Source organism: Haemaphysalis longicornis, unplaced genomic scaffold, assembly GCF_048455015.1.
Source record: "Haemaphysalis longicornis isolate Haplotype H1 unplaced genomic scaffold, Haemaphysalis longicornis Haplotype H1 scaffold_7, whole genome shotgun sequence".
Lineage (NCBI taxonomy): Eukaryota > Metazoa > Arthropoda > Arachnida > Ixodida > Ixodidae > Haemaphysalis > Haemaphysalis longicornis.
In genome coordinates this window covers 152,514,398-152,529,167 of record NW_027526422.1, presented here as the reverse complement: position 1 = coordinate 152,529,167, position 14,770 = coordinate 152,514,398, and positions in this window count along the sequence as shown.

The following is a 14,770-nucleotide window of genomic DNA, read 5'->3' as shown; positions in this document are numbered from 1 at the left end:
GTGCTTGCTACCGCACCCTAGAAAGTGTTGGCGTGGATGTGTAGCGTGAAAGGGAGTGTGCCGTGACTGTGGTGCCGAGTACGCACCAAGGAAGACGAAATATGATCGAAAGCGAAGGGATGGAGAAAGTGGTGAACAACTGAAGCAGAGGAGGCATCCAACGCTTGCGCTTAGGGCGCAAGTAGTAGTGTCCACGCCTGCCGCGGAACGCGCAAAACGTGTTAAGTGCTCAGATTCTGCTTGGAAGCCTTGTGTAACAAATGTTGAGCGTGGATAAAGCCAGCTACGCAAAAGTACTTGATGTAGGAGTTTCCCAGGTACCAATAGTTCGTAGAAAACTATTCCATACTAAAAGTACACGGGGAACACCAAGTACTAAGATTCGGTTAACGCTTGAGGGAAAACACTGAATTCTGGGGCGGAATTCTGGACAACCTTCTTGGCTTTCATGAGAAACTTAAGACAACTATCTAAAATCCCGCCATGGCCTTTCGTCCTCCCCTGTACCGTTCCTAAATACAATGTCCTGCATTCTTATCCTCCAACATGCCGCAGAGGCCGAGCTTGTGTTGGATTCACAAACGTTTTAAAAAAGTGTTACCAGTGAAAACTGACTTGCACGCTTCTGAAGCAACAACAAGACGTGCGCGTCCGGCCGACCGTGAAGGTAGCGAGCCAGGTGCGGGTGTTAGCGCTCCGACGTAGATATATTATTGCGGATTCACCAATGAAAATTCGTTTAATTATTGTGGTTATCATTACTATTTCTACAACGGCAATGGTCATTGTTTGTCTTTAGGTTGCCTTCGGTAAACCCGTGATTTCGTTCTCTTTTGGGTACGACCCAGGTACTTCGAGTATAGCTTGGCACCATTTACTGGTTCGCTGTGAATACTCTTGCTATTCTCTTAAACAATGGTTAAAAAGGTGTAGCCGCTGTTCAGCGACTGCTGCCTCGAGGCTGATTTCGCGGTTGTGACTCTCATGGCCCGGTTTCGTGCGCGCACTTGTGCACAGTTTTATTGAAATGTTTATTGTAAACATTTTCTAAGAAAATTGTACGCATTCTTTAAGGTATCCTTTGAGAATGTTTAGGTGCGGAGCAGAGCCAATGCAACGTTGAATAAACGATGAAATGTAACAGCTCAATAAACGACCAGGGACACAGAAGAAATTGACAAGACCGGCGCTGACTCGCAATTGGTACTTTATTGGAAAGAAACACAAAGGTATTTTATTGGAAAGGAACACAAATGTGTAAGTCAGCCTTCTCTGACGCTGTACGACGATGGAAAAAGCTTTTATAGATGCCACCTAGCTCTGTGAACAGTTATCAGGCCTTTACGCCGTTTTATCAGAGGTTTCAAATTTTGTTTGTTTTCACCACGTAAGATTGTACGTGTCGTGCTATAAATTTGTGTTCCTTTCCAATAAAATACTAGTTGCGAGTCAGCGCTCATCTTGTGAATTTCTTCTGTGTCCCTCGTCGCTTATTGAGCGGTTACATTTCATCATGAGCACGTACCAACTCGCCCAACGTCCCATTTTCTTCAATTAACATTCTGCATCGCACTGGATGTGCCGTGCTTGTACCTAGGTGGGCATATAATGTAGCGCTATAAAGCCCAGTGCGGCCCTGTCCACCTACCCTGACCACGTGAACGCAGATCCTGTCGCCCGTAAACAAATAAAATCAAGATAAACCGAATGCGGGTGTGTTCTCTGATGTTTTACCGCTGGCCGGAGCCTCTTTTCCCGCCAAAGGCATGCCTCTTTCAATTATTTCAGCATTTTCATGAGGTCACCAAGCGTCCGGTCTATGAAACATTCAGCCAAATACCTTCGAGACGCGTTTTAATATTTCATATCGGAAAGTCGAGAGGCTCCGGAAAAAGGTTAGCGATTTTTAATAGTGTCTCTTCCTCCCTTCTTTGTATAATATATTTGCTGAAAAATTACTTCAAAGTGGTATACGATTCTTATGATAAAGTGAAACACAGAGAACGCACGCATACATATAAGTGTTATACGTCCGCTTATACGGACCTGCGTATCTAATAAACACACATGCGCTTAGTTCGAGCACTTTAATGTCTTTTGGAGTGACTGTGATTATACAGCAAGTAAAAGATTCGGAGAACCGGTCCTAATGGGCTCAAACTTTTGTATTGTATCCGCGAGACTAAGCGATATTGAAATGACAGTAGAGCCTATATGGCTTCAAATCCGAGGAACAGTGAATTGAATATATTACATCCTGCTTTGTCTTTCTCTCGAAACATTTGTTCTAAAAACAAATTTTGGCGTCCCTGCCTCATACATTCCAGTTAGGCTTAATCCAAATCGCGATTTTTATACCACTGGCAATTTCATTGCACCCGGTATAACACGGCGGGAGGTACAGTCGTCATGACGGCAAGTGCGGTACAAGAAGAATATAAATACGTGTTTATTGGTCTACGTTTCTTTAGCGGGACATCGAGGTAAAAAAAATGATCACGAACTTCCAACAAGAGACTGACATGGAGGTAAAAAATAGTGGAAGAACTTGCGACAAGAGAACACTTTTTTTTCAAGTATAATCTTACTGACTTTTTTGCAGTCTCCCGGCGTCTGCTCTGGCCTGCTAGCCACCATTTTCTACTAAATGTGTGATAGGCCTAATCACCACAGTTTTTGCGCTCTTCTCAATTTGCATTTCAAAGAAATAAACTTGTCGCCGAAGATTACAGCTGTTTTTATCACTCTTGTGCCAATTGATTTAATGTATTCGGGACTCGTGGAATAGATGAGAAAGTTCAGCAATTTTCCAGCGTTCCGGAAGAGAGTATACGCAGTTTCATTGTGCGCAAGGGTGCCGCGAAATCTAAATTTCCAGCGTGTCTTTCATGTGAGCTTCGCATTACCTTAAAACATAAGAAGCACGTCCGCAGCCACGACGGCAGACCAGTAGTGAGCCGTGCCAACACGAATTCTCATATTATGCGTTCCTGTGTAAGAAGCACGTCCGCAGCCACGACGGCAGACCAGTAGTGAGTCGTGCCAACACGAATTCTCATATTATGCGTTCCTGTGTAAACAGCTCTCCCAGCAAGATCGGTCACATTACAATACTAATGTTGACATACGTTCGTTGCACACCAAATGCATCTTTGCATCTTGCAGTGTGTGTTGAGATGGGACTCATAAAAATGCCTGAACATTGTTTTACACGATTTTTTAATAGCAGACCCGTGGTAGAAAGAATTAAGGTGTTGGCGAAATTGCCCGTTTTTACTTATTTCTCACAAACTATTCATCCCGATGATATATCGAATTCGTTTTTGCTTACAGATGCTGCCCATTCAAATCATCTCCGAAATCCAATTTCACATTTTTTTCCTACCAACCATAAAAGGAGGCGAGCGGGATTTTAAACATTTTACCCCTCAGAAACTGGAATTCAGTTAACGCTTCGCGCGTTCGACTACCGCGGCATCTTTCGGAACTTTCCGTATCCACACGCGTTCTGTAGGACCACATGTTACGTATTATAAACCTGTCTGTGAGTGATAGTCATCTTTCACACCTACTGAAGTAAAACTTCGCCGAGGTACAGATAGAGCAATAACGTTTATTGACACAAAAGATAAGGACACGCTAGGCGCCATCCTAATGGTTGAAACTACTTCAGCCGCTCTTAAAAAAGCTGTTTTTAGAGCGGGGGTCCGAGAGGCTCAACGCCTTTATCCACTGGTAACGGGAATGATTGTGACGAAATCGGTGTTCAAAACCCAGATTTGGTGTTGGACCATGGCCCTATCACCGCAGAGGCATGGGTAAACAGTAGTTTGAGCACCCTATCTGGGTATAGTTGGTTTCAGGATAATTCCAACGAAACACGAATTCCAGTCGTTTCCCATAACCACTCTACTCCAGTAAGAGCGCATGTATTGACGGCCGGCGAAGGTTTTTACTTGTGTATAGCCTTATGATGAACTGATTATGGCAAGGAAGAAATACCGCAGTATTTGTTGTATGTTCTAGTGCCATTATTTTATCCCTCCTGCGCATCGCCGAGTACAGATGCCCCCAAAAGTAAACGGAGCACGGGTTGAAGATTTCGACGGGATTTCGCCGCCATGTGCCCAGCCAGCAACCTGTAAGTGACTATTCAGAAAGTCATTCTAGAACAAAACCCAGCCGCACATATTCTATTTACGCATATTCTAAAGCGCTGGTATTACCGGCTAGATCGGATTACATATTGTTCGTTACAGGTGGTGCTGCCATGGTCTTTATATCCCTCTCTGCTCTTATTCCATCAGCCCTGTAGTATGTGTTTATTCTTTCCTACAGGCTTGAAGTTTACTGCCTCTGTCTTATCAATAAATCGCTTCTGGAATCCCTAGCATTTATATATTGTTCGCTGTAAAATTATAGTCACCCTCTCTTCCTTTCTTATTCCCATTACCCGACCTCGCCACCCCTCTCCCCCTCTCCTCCCAACCCCTATACCCTTCACTGCACTGCCACTCCCTTTGTCAACGTACTCTCCTACTTCCACTCCTCCTACTCGTCACCCTACCCACCTATTTCTGCTTGCATTCCCGTAGCTGTCTTTCCCTCTTCCTTCTTCTTCTGCCCACCTCTTTAGTGCCGGTTAGTTGGTATTGCGCTATGCACACAGCGCATAATCGGACGACGAGCAGGGATAGGCACAATATATAAGCGGTGACTTGCAACTTTAATGTGGAAAAAAATTACACCATCTTCCCGTAGGGGAACCCTGAGTAGTATGCGAAGCAGCCATGGGGTCGACTGAAGTTCTCGTTAGTTGTCAGTACGTCATTTTCGTTGGCGTTCAGCTTCGCGTGCCTTCGTTGTATCAGTAGCTTCTTGACGTCGTTTGAATGAGTGAAGGACATAAGGCGCGTTCGTAGCACAGGCTGCCGTCTCGGTTTGTAGCACAGTGGGAAGAGCGCCACGTACCTCCCGTTGCGGCCAAAGAGCCGTGGGAGCAAAAGTGGGCGCCGCCTAACTATTTCTTTTCATAGTGGAGTGCGCTGACGTCAGCCCAAACGCTGACGGGGCTGAAGAGACGCGCGTGTGCAGTAGAGTGCGGACGGCGAACAACGCCAACGAGGGAGGGAGGGACGCAGCCCCGAGCATGAGATGCTTCGCATCTAAAAAATGTACTTAAATGCACATTTAAACAAAATGCCACGGCACCTTTGCACACTTCCATTTCTCTTCCAGGCCTCTTTCCCCGTCCCGACTCTCCTTCTCTCTCTCAATATACTGCTGTTGTCCTCCTTCTTCTCTCCCTCCATCCCACTGAGTAGCCTCCGCTTCGCCTTTTCCTCTGGAAATCCACCTCTATCTCCTGGCTCACGAGATCCAGCGGTGACGTTGGGGTGACCTGTGGGTGGGTCGTTCTCCACATTCTCACCACGGGGTTTCTAGTAATTGTTGTGAAACAGGTACGTCTGGTAAGTTACTCAACGGGGCACACGGGGGACACACCGGTGGCCGCAGGATGAATCACTATTTCATCGCTCTGAGTGGGCAACCAGTAACGCACGAGTGATATTTCTGGCTGATTCCGGTGACATAGAGACAGAGAGGCATTGTCAGACAGACAGACAGATGGTCAGCGAGACAGGTAGACAGACTAATATTTAGCATTTGCGTAGCCCAGGAAAGAGAATGGTCTTTGTCGCGGCTCAACATTCAGGCGAGATGTTGCACTGCAGTTGGTCCGAAAGTGACGTCCGTCCTGGGCTCGGAGAAGGATTCGTGCGGCGCATTTGTGTTTGTCCTAGGTGGGTCATGTTCGCGGTCTAAAGATGCTGGCACTCCGAAGAAATAAATGGAGAGTGCGGGGTGTTGTCAAGAGCACTCACCACGATGAGGATTTATCAGGAGTGTGTTTCGGGAGCATGGAGATGAAAACACTCCGATACCGAGTTGCCGAAAGCAGGCAAAAGAGCGTGGCCTGGAAACACAAGAATGCTCTTCCGTTGATGAAATTCAAGACAACCTCCGTGGCACTGATGATGGCCGCAATTATTTTTATAAGGGCGCCGTTCTGATTATCGATTACCTACCCCATAAAACTGCAAAAAAACGAGCCCATGACGCACGAGTGCTTGCTAGCGCTGGAGGAGAAAATTGACCGTAAATATGCGCTGCTTTATAACAAGGCCGTTTGAATCATCCCGAGGTTGCGAAAAGCGCCGGTGCAGGAATGCCAGGTGCGATGTCGGCAATCGCCACGGAGAATCTTCGCATTGTTCCCGTAGTGTCTTTTTTCTGTTGTCAAATTTTGCGACGCAACATCGAAGACATCGATTTTTCGGTGATGAAAAAGGTAAACGAGGCAGTTGAACTCTTCTGCCAGTGCGGATTAGAAGCTTCTATTCTGCAATCCGAGAACACGGGCACGCGCCGCTAGAATTGAATTGAAGTACGGGGGCGGGAAGAGGTGATTAATTTATTTGGATTTATGTATTTATTTATTTAATGAATACTGCATGCTTACAAAGACGAAGCAGGAGTGGCAAGACAAGGAGAGCTCCACACAAGTCGCCTTGCACATAAGTAAAGTGAAAAAACAAACAAAAAGTGCAGGGTAAAAAAGAAAGAAGAAAAAATTATGAATTTCCAAACACCAGTAAAATAATAATGCCATGGCGTAAAAAAACACAATATGAGGGAAAGAATGTTGGACAGTATGCAGGAACAACAATGGATCAACACAACAATCTTAACAGTAATAATTCCTTTACTTTTGGTCCTTTTAGATGAAGGAGTCAAGGCAAAAAAAGCTGCACAAAAAGATTGACTAGCTCTTCCCTCCGCCCCCCCCCCCCCCCATATGGTGATGTACAATTGTACAATATGACACGTCCAAGGTTTAGGCAGCGTACACGGCAACCATGAAACGGCACGAGTAAAAGAAATAAGCAGTACGAATAAAAGCAAAACAAACAATCAGCAGTTATGCAATACCAAGAAGCGTGTAACCGTCGTTTGTAACAGGGTTTTTTTTTGCGCAGGAATCGCAATAAAAAAAAAATGCGGTGCAGTTCCGAATACACACCTACTTCCAAAGGTCCAGGAAAAATAAAAATGCAAAGAAATTACAAAAAAATTAAGTAGAAACGCTCAAAGTACTTGAAATAGATGATATGCAATAAGACATTCTTTGATTCAGAAGAATTGCTTTAAACGAAAAAGAAGGTCCCCAATTCCTTGTTTGACGTCAGTTCGATGTTAACGTTGTATGAGTGACAAAAATTTAGCATTTCCGGAAGTTTTTGGTTCAGCATTTGGGTTCTTTAATTTGTACTGCAAACGCTATTTTTCCCAATTTCATTAGGTATTGTGTGATACGAACTAATTGTAGTAGTAAGGGAGGACAGTTGGAAGGGAAACTGCCTGTTTTGTTTATGTTATTTTTATAGCTCAAGAAAGAAATAAAACCTCAGTTTTTTAAAACTTTAGTTCAGCCCAGCCGCACTTCGGTACAGATACGCTTCCATGTTTTCCACAGATGAAAGGGCAGTTACAGGCCCATTGTCGAGGTTTGGTCGACGTGTGGTTTGGCAGTGATATACAGACATGTTTGCAGTGAATACACGGCTTATTCATCATTTTAAATGCAGAGCATTTAACTCACATGTAGCGTCCGCCGTCCGTCCGCAACAGCTCAGCGCGCAGTTGCGCCCTCTCCCCCACTCCTCCTCTCCCGCATCACGCTATCCTCCTCGCTCTCAACAATAGGTCCGCACCACTCCCCCTACACTATAAAAAAAATAATAGGCCTACTTACCGGTGCCTGGTTTCGATCCCACGACCCTGCGGGAGGAACGCAAGGTACATGGTGCTCTACCCACTGCGCCACAAAGCCGGCACAGAACGGAAGGCTACGAACGCGCCTTATATCCTTGACTCATTCAAACTACGCCAAGAAGCTGTTGATACAACGCATTCACTACCTGTGGGCGGAACGCGAGATACATGGTGCTCTTCCCACTGCGCCACAAAACCGACACAGAATCAAAGGCTACGAACGCGCCTGATATCCTTGACTCATTCAAACTACGTCAAGAAGCTGCTGATACAACGCATTCACTACCACCAACTCCCCAAACACTAAACGTTAACGCAATACACCCACCCCCTATGCGACGCATTTACTCGAGTCCCCCTCGCGGGGAGATGGGCCCAATTTTTTCGCCTCACGGCGTTTTTAAATCCTCGCCGCTGTACAAGCGACCACAGCTGGATGTTCGCGTTCCTTCATTGCACACGGCACTGCACCGCACGCGGCCTCCTGGCCTTCCTTTGTGGCGTGTGCTGGGGCGGCGACCTCCTCACATTCCTCCGCCAGGTGCCGACACGGGTCCCGCGCGCGTCGCCGTTCCCTTTTCGCCTATGTCTCACCAGAGTGTTTGCAAGCTTGGCTAAAGGGCAAGACACATTTTTGTATGAAATAACCGCGAACCTAAACAAAGACAAAGGAAGTGAAACACAAGTCGCATCAGCGTGCGTTTGAGAGAGCATGAATTGTCTTTGAAGGGCCCCCCACCATCCCTTCTTTCTTCACATTGTCCGACCTTATCACACGTGGCTTTAGTAAACTTGTTTTGCTGAGACCGTTAGCACAATTATCGCGTTCGTGGTTAGCACAGGGCCGGGATAATTGGAGAGTAATGAGAGAGGCCTTTGCCCTGCAGTGGGCGTGGAGAGGCTGGTGATGATGAAGTTGTCTTGAAATTATTCATACACGGACGTTCTGCGTTTTGACCACAGCGGAGACAGTTGATTTAGAGAATATTAAATTCCCTTGTTAGTTTGCAAGGAGCTTGACATCGCTTTTTTAAATGTTGGAGTGCGCCCAAAGCCAGATATTGCAGACAAATAGTGGGTGATTCCCACGAGAATTTTCTTAGTACTGATGCCTGAGCAAGCAACCCTACAGGAAGGGTCGGTCACATTACAGCTCTGTTGTCGGAAATGATGCTCCAAATGCTTCTTGGGGAATTTGTTGCCATGTTTGTTTATTCCCTCAGCGTGTTTTTCCCGCCATTTTTTTCTTTAAGTATGTCGAACCAACTATCCCACATAAGCTGTTGCTACTTCTTGCAGTATCTTCGTTCACGCGAAGATGTAGAGAACAAACTCGATAACTAACGAAGAAAACGATGGAACAAATTTCCAAACGTAAAAACATGAAAGTGTCAACTACGGCGAATGGGATGAATTAGCCGAGCTGTCGAAACTGATTTACAGAAGTAAACCAAACGACATTTGTGCGTATAGCATTCCAGTGATCAAGAAAACTCTGCGAATCGGGAGAAGCTTGAAAGCAACTAAGAGAAAGCTAGCCATCGGCAAAGACGGGATGTACGCACTCAGAGACGAACAGGGTAACATTACGCTCAACTTGGACGAGATAATAAAGGGAGCAGAACAAGTCTAGAAAAGGTTGTATGCCAGCGACGCTATACCAGGGCAAGCTACTGAGAATACAAGCTCAACTTGCGAGGCCCCACTAGTAACTTAAGGGGAACATGGGAAGGCTCTCAAAGGCATGAAAATAGGAAACGTTGCAGGTGACGACGGCATAACCGTGGATCATTTGATTTAGGGAGGAAATGTTGTTCTGGAAAAGCTTGCAGTAATATTTCGAACGCGTGAAGACTCAAAAAGTGGTCATAGCGTGGAAAAACGCCAACATTATTCTGATTCATACGGAGGGACATCCGAAGGACCTCAAGAATTACAGACCCATCAGCCTACTCTCAGGTGTTTACAAGCTATTTACCAAAGTTATATTCAGCCGCATGTGTGGCAGCCTGGATGCCCAACAACCCAGACGGCACGTTGAATTTAGGAAAGGGTATTCAACCATAGATCCCACTCATGTCGTCGATCCAGGGATAGGAAAGTCCGCAGAGTACACTGAACCCCTTTACATGACATTTATAGATCGTAAGAAAGCGTTGTATTCCGCACTCACTGCAGCCTTGCTGGAAGTACTAAAACGCCAGGGAATAGAGGAAACCTACATAAGACCTGCAGAAGACATACATAAGACATGCACACGCAGGATAACCGTCCGCCAGCAAAGCGATAAATTTCGGATCCGAAAGGGACTAAGAAAGAGAGATACCATCTCGCTAAAACTATCCACAACATGTCTGGACGGGATATTTCAAACGCTCGAGTGGAAAACATAGGATTAAGGATAAACAGGGAACACTTAAGTCATTTGAGGTAATCAGAAGTCACAGTCATGGGACTAAAAAATATGAATAAATCTAAAGTAATCAGGAATAAGCTGAAACGCAACAACACGCTAGAACAAATAAGAGAATATATCTATCTCGGACGAATGGTTAGTGCTGACCCCAACCATGTGAGTGAAATCCAGCGCAGAATGGGTGTGGGTTGAGGGGCACTCGGCAAGCACCCCCAAACAATAAAAAGTACGTTACCTCTTTCACTCAAAAGAAAGATCTACAACCAGTGCATATTGCCGGTGATGACATACGGACCTGTAACTTGGCACCTCAGTAAACAACTAGAAAACCAACCTAGGTCGGCTAAACGGACCATGGAACGAATAATGCTAATAATAACACTCAGGGACAGGAAACGAGCTACCTGGATCAGAGAACATACCAAAGTGCAAGATATCATAAATAAAAAGAAATGGACTTGGGCTGGTCATGTAGTGAGGAAAATTGACATACGAAGCTGAAACTTGGCTCCTCAGTAAACAACTAGAAAACCAACCTAGGTCGGCTAAACGGACCATGGAACGAATGATGTTAATAATAACACTCAGGGACAGGAAACGAGCTACCTGGATCAGAGAACATACTAAAGTGCAAGATATCATAAAGAAAAAGAAATGGACTTGGGCTGGTCATGTAGTGAGGAAAATCGACAAACAGTGGACAGTTAGGGTAACAGAGTGGATACAAAGGGATAGATCTAGAAGAAGAGGAAGGCCATGAAGCCTATGCAAGGTTAAAATAGAGAAAATCGTGGATATACTTTGGGCTTGAGCAGTGCCGGACAGGAGCGGCTGGAGGACAATGGGAGAGGCTTTCGCCCTGCAGTGGAACTGAGTAGGTTCAAGTTCTTACTGACGGTGATGATTTCAAAACTATCTTAAGGCTGCCTTAAGGCTTTCTTGATTCTTTGTTCTGTCTTTCCTTTTGATTGTTGATGTTCACTCGTGACTTTGGTTTGTAATGTTTGTCCGTGTTCTGCGACTACACCACTATATCGTTTTAAGGAATCCAACATTAACATTGATCCTTTTAACGAACCCAAAATTACGTAAATCACCTAATTCTGACGTGATATCCCTGCTTACTTTGCAGAAGTCATCGTTAGCTCTTGAATGGTCTCTTGCTGCCGTATTTATATCTCATCTTATTTTCTCGAAGAGGTCGAAAACAAAAGCTTCAACAGTTTCTGAACAGCTAAATGACGCTAATTGAATATTACTATTATAATTGCTATCGCTAGGATTGGTAGTCGCAAAGTCAATTAGGAGCAGTACAATAGATGAAAGTGCTCGCATGTTGCTACTGGCAGTACTGGTGGTACTTGTACTGATGTTAGTGGTAGAGGGAAAGATAGAAGTGGCAATTGCAGTGGTGCTCTGTGTATTTGTTTTTTTTTTCAGATTGATGCGAACCGAAGAAAACCTCCAAAGTTCATTTTAAAAGTAGACAGAACTGAGAAGTACTCGTGAGCGTGGGAACAACATTTACGGCGTCAATCAGCCATCACGGGTATGTATCCCAAGGTTAGTTACATTCTCATCCCCTTCCCTCTTTATGGTCTCCACCCCTGATATTGTCACTTACTCCGTATGATTTCTCCTCCCGTCCTGTCCTCCAGTTCACCATCCATTCTATGTCGCCTCCCCTGGACACCAGTTACTGCTCCATCACCCGGTGCTACTCCCGCGGCACTCTACCTCACCTCCTGCTCTCTCTCCTCTCATTCCTCCCGATCGCATGATTGCTGTAAGTTCTCCCTTCCACTTGCATCCTTTCGTATGCAATTCCCACCTTCCCTTTCCCAGCTACCCTCCCCTCCCGTAGATTCCTCTTTTCATCGTCGTCTCCTTCAGCTGCCTCCCATTCTATCTCATTATCTTTCCCTTTGCTCTTGTCGCTACATTCCCATTACCATCCTTGTCCTTTCCATTTATCCCACTGTTTCATCTCTGCTTTTTCCCTTGCTTCTTCTAATCCAGCTCCCTCTCCTGGGTGGCTTCACCAACTGTGATCTTCAGTTGAGCTATGAGTAGTTCCAGCAGTGTTCACCGGTGCGTTTCTAGTAATTTGTTGGTTAGGGGTACTACTGGTCGGTGATCCACCGGGACATATTGGTGGCGCATGGTGTGTGAGTGTCAATGCTAGTATTAAACCAGCGTTCAACCAGTAAGCCAGCCGTCACATTTGGGAATGATTCGGTTGACAGGTAGGCAGACCGAAATTTAGGCGTTGCGTAGCCCAGAAAAAACTGCCACGCTCAAAATTTTATAAACGTCAGACAGGATGGGCATATCAGGAGTAGAATTCTGTGTTGCGTCCCTTTAGAAAAACATCATTTGCCGTCTGTTTCAGTCGTGACGTAGTTGCTCTTGCGAGGCCTCTGACCAATGGATGGGCTGCGTAACAGCCTGTAATCTGCGTTCAGCCAATCAGGGATCGCTCGAAACGGTTATTTGGAAACGACATGAAATTGACAAAACTGAGAATTCCGCCCCAGGAGGGTAGGTAGTTGCACATGGGCCATGGGTGTAAGAAAGAATCTTGCGCTACCATTTTTCGGCAGTGAACTTTGCTTCAAATTCAATGCCGAAGTTTATTTTTCTTAACCATTACCAGCCTCTGACCAATGAATGGGCTGCGTCACAGCCAGTAGTCTGCTTTCAGCCAATCAGGGCTCGCTCGAAACGAATACTTTGAAACGACATCGAATTGACAAAGCTGAGAATTCCGCCCCAGGACTGTAGGAAGTTGCTCATGGGCCATGGCTATCAGAAAGAATCTTGCGCCACCATTTTAGGGCGTTGAAGATTGCGTCAAGTTCAATGCTGAGGTGTATTTTTCTTATATAAGAAATTTTCACGAGCGCTATCCATGATTACTATTGATTAGGGCTGGTTTACAGGAGGGGGTTTGAAAGCGTAATCTAATACTATACTTCCGAAAGGGGGCAAAATAGCGCGGAGTAGAACACAGAAATACTTTTCCTCTGATGACATGCAGAACATGTCTTGTGTAAGAGTTTGTGGCCACAATATTTTTAGGGCGCGTTGTGATAATTGATTTTCTACCGCCGAGAATTGCGACAACAGGAGCCTACTACGCATAATGGGTTGTTCACTTGGGAGAGGCGATTACGGAACTGAGAAGAAAAAATCGATCGAAGAGTTTTTAACGCTTTGCTACAAAGTCCCGTAGAACGCGTCGCAGGACGCAAAAATGTGCCGGCCAGAAATGGCAGGTGCGATGTCGGCAACATTCATTGAATGTCTGCTTTCGGTTGCGAAATTTTGGGGAGCACCTTGCTGGATATCGATTTCTCAATGATGAAAAGCGTAAATAAGGAATGAGGTTGTGAAACCCCTTGCCAGAGTGGATTGTAAGCTTCTATTCTAGCGTGCGAGAACACGCGCAGCGCCGAAGAATTGTTCAGGCGTTGAAGTGGTTGGGGAGTTCAGGCTATAGGGTTCTTGTGTCGAATAAAACTGCATCCTGAGCACTGGTGTTGCAATTTATATATGCGTATAGCACGTTTAATTCCTGCCCTAAATATTAATATCATTTTGCACTAATCATTGGCAGCTACTGCCTCTGTCTGCGCGCTCATACACCAGGTGGGTTTTTGGGAGCTACTTACTGGAATGACGATACAAAGCGTAATTTATGAATACCACCTCGCTACAACAACGTCTTGGCTCATCCTAAGCTTTAAAGATCAACTTCGCTCCTCCATAATCTCAAGGCACACATTAATAAAGAAACCATTCCTTGATAAATGTGTAGAAATTCTATTCCCCACTGAACTTGACGCACGAGATGAATCCCGCCAGTTCTCCTCAACATGCCACTCCTGGCCTTCTCCAAGCAGCCCTTACCATAAGGCACGGGAATTTCCTCCCACCCCAAATTTGCCTTCTCTCCGAACCCCATACCAAAAGCAGTGGGAGGCCCTACCAGACACGTACGATTTGGCAGATCAGCTTGTCTTGCCTCCCGGGTACAGCTGGCTGAGTACGTCGCCTGAGCGTGTCGCCGGTACTGAGGACGTCGCCCATGCGTGCGAACAAATATACTCTCTGCAGTTTACCTCGGAGTAAACACTTGTTGCTCCAAATTTTTCTTATAAAACACCGAAGCGTTTTGCACTGCCCCCTCGTGGCTGCGTAGAGGTTGGTTCGCCAATGATCAGCTATATCCTGTGTAGTATGCAGCGAGTGGTGTGCTTCAAGGATGGGTATTTGTTTGTCTCTTGTTCTTTATACGGTGGAAGCATTGGTTACTCTAGAGATTGAAAACCCCAGCGACCCTGGCACACAGGCAGCACACAGAATCGCCTACGGCTCAAAGAATAAAGAACAGAGCAAAATTTTGGTTTGGGTGGCATTACTATCAGGGACCTCCAGAATTCGAGACTAGCTTGCACAACTCTAAAGCTAGGCGAATATAGCTGACCAAAGCTATATCCAGTGAACATGTTGCGA